The following is a 7035-nucleotide window of genomic DNA, read 5'->3' on the forward strand; positions in this document are numbered from 1 at the left end:
ACAGAGGCATCATGAATAGGATGGAGTGGTAGAAATGCACAGGAAAGTTGGAACCAGAGAAATAGACAAGACTTGGTCCCTACTGTGATAAAGGAGGAAGGAAAAGTGATGTCCCCCTATCTTACACTGGGACACCTCCAAGACAGTCCTGTCCTTCCCTGAGATGGGAAATGCAGATTGGGCATAGTGGAAAGTTGCGAGAGGTCAATGGTGATCAATAGCTTCTTCCCTTCCTGCTACTTCCTGCGCTCTCTCAGGAAGAAGGTTTAGGAAATAAAAAAACAAAATTAAATAAATAAAAACAATTTAAATAGTCTGTTTATGAAGTACATACATTGTCAAGAATGTTTATTGCCATTGCATATTTTAAATTCTAACAATAATCTTTTACAGCTATAGAACACATTTTTTTCTTAAGAGAATGAAAGACAATCCATATAATCATTACTTCTATAATCAAGCTGACTAAAGAACACGATGCAAAACAAAAATATATTTTAATGCATAATCAGAAGTAAAATTTTAAAGAGGGGAAAGGAATTTAATATAGATTTCACTGATTTCTTCATCTGTAAAAAGAACAATAATATTAAAATAACAGTAATATTAAGTTGGTATTTATAAAATGTATAAAGGCTCATGAAAGCAAAATTGAAGTTTCTCTGGCTTTGTAATTTCCACATTTTCTTTTTGCTGCAACTTAATATTTCTTAAAATAAGCCTTTGGCAGTCAATAACCTTTTTTAAATAACAGATTTATAATAGGCATAGGCATTGGAAATAATTCAGGGTCTTTCTTTTGTATTTTATCATTTATATATGTGCATGCCATGTGTGGGGATTCTGATTGTCTGATCAATATTATCTACTGGTACTGTCATTGACAATTTTTACTTGGTGTTCTTCCTCTGCTTTATGTTGAAAGACCTTTCTTGAGAGGCTTTTTGGAAAATTTGGAGTAAATGAATAACTAATAATTACATTCATAAACTAAATATGAATTGTCTTAAAATGTTTAATAAATTTTTGGATAGTGAGGACAATAAAAAATAAGACAGCAGATATCATGACTTAATGAACATCAGGCTTTTAAATTATTGGAGCCACGTATGTACTTAGAGGAATTGTTATCACTGCTTTAATTGTGAGTTTAAATTATGCACAGTTACTGATTCCTACTCAGCAGATATATAGATTTGCCAAAAAAGTAAAACAAGCTTTGCTATTTTCTTGCAATGAATAGTATATAATTAAAATTTAGACTGATTTTGGAAGGAAAAAAATAAGAACATCGAATTATGGTGTTGATTTCTTGTGTCCCTGGATTGCCTTGTTGCACAACTGTGGCTTCTAGACCAGAAGCATCGGCATCACCTGGAATCTATTGGAAATGTAGAATTTCAGTCTCCACTGCAGACCCACTGAATCGAATCTGCAGCCCAGCAAAATCCTTGGGTGATTTTCCTGCCAATCAGAGCACTGGAGAGAAAGGGGAGGGGAGGAGAGAGAAAAGTGAGAGAGGTGGGGAAGGAGGAAGAGGGGAGGAGAGAGAAAAGTGAGAGAGGTGGGGAAGGAGGAAGAGGGGAGGAGAGAGACAGAAAGGGAGGAGAGGAGACTAGAGGGGAGGGAAGAGGAGGGGAAGAGAGGAGGGGAGGGGAGGAGAGGAGAGGAGATAGGGATGAGTAGAGGAAGGGAGGGGGAAAGAGTGGAGGAATGAGATAGAGTAAGGAATTGGAGAGGGATGTGGAGTGCGGAGAAGGGAAGAAGGAGGGCTTGTGGATGTTTTAAGACTGTTATTTTAACATATATTCTAAAATTGTGGTTTGAAGACAGGGGCAAGTACGAGGGTTGGGTTTTTACAAATGATATGTCTGTACCAACCGTCCTAACTCCAATATGGTTATTCTTCTCTCAACTTTAGTAGTAATATTGTAAAATATTATATTGATCATTTTGGGGTCAATTTAATTAACTTTAATTTTCTAAAAGTGGGCTGGTTCTTTCCAGTAGTATTAAATTCACATTTTCTGGAGTATTCATGAAGAAACCAGATAATCGCTTGTTTTCTACAATTTACTTCCTCCACATCCTGTTTGACTCCTTCATTTTAGTAAAACGTACTCAAGACTTTACTCCTATGAAAAGGTGGAAAGTTAATTTGATTTAGACTATTTCTGGAAATGTTCACTTTTATATATTAAATAAGTGAGGAGGCTAGGCCAGAAATGATTGTATTTGCCAGTATTTCATTGTCTGATTTTATTTACACAGAAAGGAATTTTTTTCTGAAGGAAAAAGCCCATTGATATGTAAAAGGATACAGCAATAACAGAATTTAGTGAGTGCTTACTATATCATTGGCATATTACATAATCTCATATGCTACTAAAAATGATCAGTTCAGTATGCTAAGTCCTCACTTAACATTGTTGATAGGTTCTTGGAAACTGTGACTCTAAGTGAAATGATGTCTAAGGTAACCAATGGCTAATGGATATAAACAAGAGTTAAATTCTTATGGTATATTTCTGCTCACAAAACCATCACCAAGCTTCTAAAAAAAGACCAAAACACTTCTAATATTAAACACTGAAATAAATGCGAGTTCTACATATATTTAAGAAGGTTAATAAAAACAAGTGAGATAATTATTTACCCAGCGATTCCAGTTCGGGGCTGCAGGTGGCCAGAATGTGCACATCTGTGGAATGTGAGAGGAAACTGGAGTACCTGGAGAAATGCATGCAGACAAGGGGGGAAATGTGCAAATTCCATAGACAGTGGCTCCAACTGGATTCGATATACATTTTTTCTCATCAACGTTGTAACAAAACGACGTTTAACTAAACGATGTTATGTGAGGACCTGCTGTACTAGCATTTACCCAGTGCTGTATGAGAAAACACCAGAGAAACAATTTGCCTTGAGCTACATTCTTTTTAATTAATGAACCTGAAATTTTAACCTATTGTATCTTATTCTAGCATTAATTATCTGATTCCAGCATCCATATTATTTAACCACTAAACCAATCTACTCTACTATCTGTTACACATATTTTTGTTTGGGTTTATGAAATATTTTATAACAAAACAATTTAGAGCCGATTTGTTGCATGTGGGGTAAATCATAAGTTACCTGTATCCATTAATGGTGTACACAAAACAGAGGTATATTGATCACCAGAAAACCAGGGAGTCTATTCTGTAGTTAGGTGTTTAATGTGAACATTGTTTTGATCATATTCATGGTCATTTAAATGCTAAGGAAAAATAGAAAAACACAGTTTCAATTAATATTTTTAATTAATAATAAAAGCTTTTCATAAAACATTTTTTGCTAGTTAAAAGAAATGAGAATCCAATTATATTTTGAAATACAAGCAACAGTAAAACATTATAAGTTAAACTAGTCAATACATTTATAAAATATTAAATTCAATATTGAATGCTAATTGAATGTTAATGAAATGTTGATAGAACTATTCCAAGAGAAATATTTACACTTTCTCATAGTCAAAAGAGTTGGATACATGGAGATGACAATAATACCATTTAATTATTCAAATAATCTAATTAATTTTTCTCACTAATTAATTACCATTTTATTTTTATTATTTTCCCCAAAACTTTCTATTCTTATTTCAGGGTTTTGAATGTGTCACGTATGCATAAAATAATTCGTGTGAAACTGTTGAAACTGAGTGGGAAGCATTAAATTGTATATATAAAGACTACTTGCTTGAAGATGACCCTCTGTTTCAGTTTATTTAGAAGTGGTGGCTTATTTCCTGTTAAATGACTTAATAATAATGTTAACATGAAGAAACATTTTTGAGTGATTAAACTATGCCAAATTCTTTACAATATTCTTTCATCAATTCTATATACGAATTTGTAAGATTCTAAGTCATTACCTTCTTTTTTGAAGATGAGGAAATCTGAGGCTTAAAGGAGTTAGGCAGAGTTTTAGGATGTGGGAAATTTGGGATTAAGACCCTTATGAAGAGCAACCCATAACCTCCATATTGCATATTTATTTGGTCTTTCTATTTGGATTGAGACTAATTCTACTCTCCCTCCCTATGTAGACGGAGGTTAATTTCTCATAAATTATATGTCACTGTTCTTCATATATCTAAAATAATTTATGAAATCATACTTCAGTTATTTATGCTGTAGGCAAGAAAAGTTTAAATCATTTTAAATCATTAATAATTCCTCTGACATCTCCATGTGTAATCTTTGATTTACCATTTTATTATCTTTTATAATTGCCTCAAAGGTGCTGGATTTCTTTGATCCTTAGATGCATGTTTTTCATATTTAAATATCCTCAACTCACTAATAATAGATGTCTCCTTACTGTGTTTAGATTAAGTTTTAAAAATAGCGAATTTTTTATTAAATTGACATTTAAATGTCCTGTGAAATATTACATCAGATTTTGCATTGAAACAAAAGAAAAGCACGGGAAGAGAGTGGCAGGATGTAATTTTGATTTCAGTGAGAATACATTTATTGTCCAAGTAATGAAAGCGATGCTGTACTTTCACACAATGCAAGAGATAAACACCCCTAAGAAAAGAAGCTGCATTGTTTTGTGATGGAGATGTATAGAGAAGTTTTATTTCACATGGCAAGCAATGAACAGGAATGCGAAAGAATAATGAAGTGTCTTGGAAAAAAGAAATACTTTTCAAAGCAATGAGATATATGACTCAACCCTACATGGACATATATATTGACAATGTAATGTTGATAATTCTTTTGGGCTTTGGAACTTCACATTTTTCTTTGTAGTATGGTAAGTTAATCTTAGATAATATTTAATATTAGCATTGTCATGCACAGTGCTTATGCTGTGTGTTATTTTTATAACTCCTTAACCTACTTTCCCCTTCACAAATCATTGAATTTGAATTAATCAGTGGCTTATTTAAGATACACTCAGTATAGCTTTCCACAAGAAACTTTACTGCCATTCTTGGAATAACTTCTTCTCTGGCACATATATAAAGAGAACAGAGGGAATAAAGTTATTACTAACAAAATTACCTTATTTACAAGATTAATGATAAGCAAATAATTCTTCTGAAAGGATCTAATGCCTAGATTTACAGCTATATAAACCATTTTAAAAATTCAGGGCCTGTTATCTTTAAACATACCAGTCTTTTCGTTTAAGCAGCACTAGTAATTTATATGGTTACTCAGAGAATTAATGGCTTTCATATCCTTTATCATTTTGAGAAGTTTTTAATCTCCTCTATTATAAAAAAGGGATCACAGCATGACAGATTTGCAGTTTTCTTTATAGATATCTTCTTTATCTCTTTAATTTAAAAAAGAGATATTCCAGACTGCTAAAAAACAATGTTTGTTAATATAAATACAGTGAACGTTTCCTTTGTAGAAAAATAGAATTGCTTTTGTACTTTTGTTGGAAAAATACATCTTAAATATATGATTCACTTATTTAAATACTTTATTCTCCCGTTAAACTTGCCCACGAGACACAGTGGTTCACCTGCAGAATTTCAGGAGGACAGAGATGACTCTGACGTGATCCCCTTTACTGCTGTGTAGAAAACACATTAGGAGGATGTGGAAGATGTAAGAAAAGAGAGGGTAGGAGGTGAAGGTGATTGTGGTAGTCAATGAAAGATTATGGTGGTTTGCATATGGTAGTGATAGGGAGGGATGGAAAAAAATGAATAAGACCTACTTGATGGCAAAACAGTCAATAATAACTTAATTGTATATTTAAAAATAAAGAATGTAATTGGATTATTTGTAATTCAAAAGGTAAATGCTTGAGGGGATGCATACTCTATTCTCCATGATGTGCTTATTTCACATTGCATGCCTGTATCAAAACATCTCACATACCCCATAATATATACATCTAGTATGTATCCACAAATTTAAAACAAAGAATTGCTTGGATTCTAGATGTATGTTGAAGTTGGCATTTCCAAAATACATTGTCACGTCAGCTATTGGGGTTTAGAAAAAGAGTATAATCAAGAAAGACTTTTAAGTGTTTTGCTTGTACAACTGGAGGACTGAAGTTTTGAGTTACTAAGAGGAGGAAGATAGCAGTAGGGGGAGAACCTACGGGGAGGTAATCAGTAGTGGAGTATTAGACAAGTGTTACATTTAAGTTGTTTACTGGACAGCTAAGTAAAACGGTGTAAATACAGTAATGATTCCATGTTTAATGTTCTGACAAATTGAAAAATTGTTTTTCAAAGCAGCAAAGCAGCTGTACTATTATATATTCTCACTAGCGATGTATGAGGGTTCTGATATCTTCAGATCCTCACCAACACTTGTTTTCTGACTATTTTATTCTAACCATGTTTGTAGCTGTGTGAAGTGATATCTCACTAGGATTTCTATTTGCATTTCCCTGATGACTAATGATGTCGAGCATCTTTTTGTGCTTATTGGCGATTTGTATATCTTGTCGTGAGAAATGTCTGTTGAAATCTTTTGCCCATTTTTAAATTGTGTTATTTGTAAGAATTGTTTATATTCTGAATACAAGTCCTTTATTTGATATATGATTTGTAGATGTTTTCTTTCATTATATGTGGATTGTCTTTTCATTTTCTTGATGGTGATTTTTTGATGCACAAAAGTTTTAAATATGTATTGAGTTCCAATTTATCTATTTTTTATTTTGCCACTTGTGTTTTTGGTGTAATATCTGAAAACCCTGTGTAATTCATGGTTGTGAAGATTTAATCTTGTGCTTTATACCAAGAGTTTTTATAATTTTTATATATTTTTAATAATTTTTATGATTTTATAGTTTTCACTCTTACTTTAGGTCTATAATCCATTTTTATTAATGATTAATAGGTAGGGGTTCAACTTAATTATTTTGCAGGTAGATGTCCAATTGTCCCAGTACTATTTTTTGAAAAAAAAATTCTTTCCCCATTGAATTTCTTTTTTTTTTTTTTTTGAGATGGAGTCTTGCTCTGTCGCCCAGGCTGGAGTGCAGTGGCGCAATCTCGGCTCACTG

Source organism: Hylobates moloch, unplaced genomic scaffold (assembly GCF_009828535.3).
Source record: "Hylobates moloch isolate HMO894 unplaced genomic scaffold, HMol_V3 SCAFFOLD_2, whole genome shotgun sequence".
Classification (NCBI taxonomy): Eukaryota; Metazoa; Chordata; class Mammalia; order Primates; family Hylobatidae; genus Hylobates; species Hylobates moloch.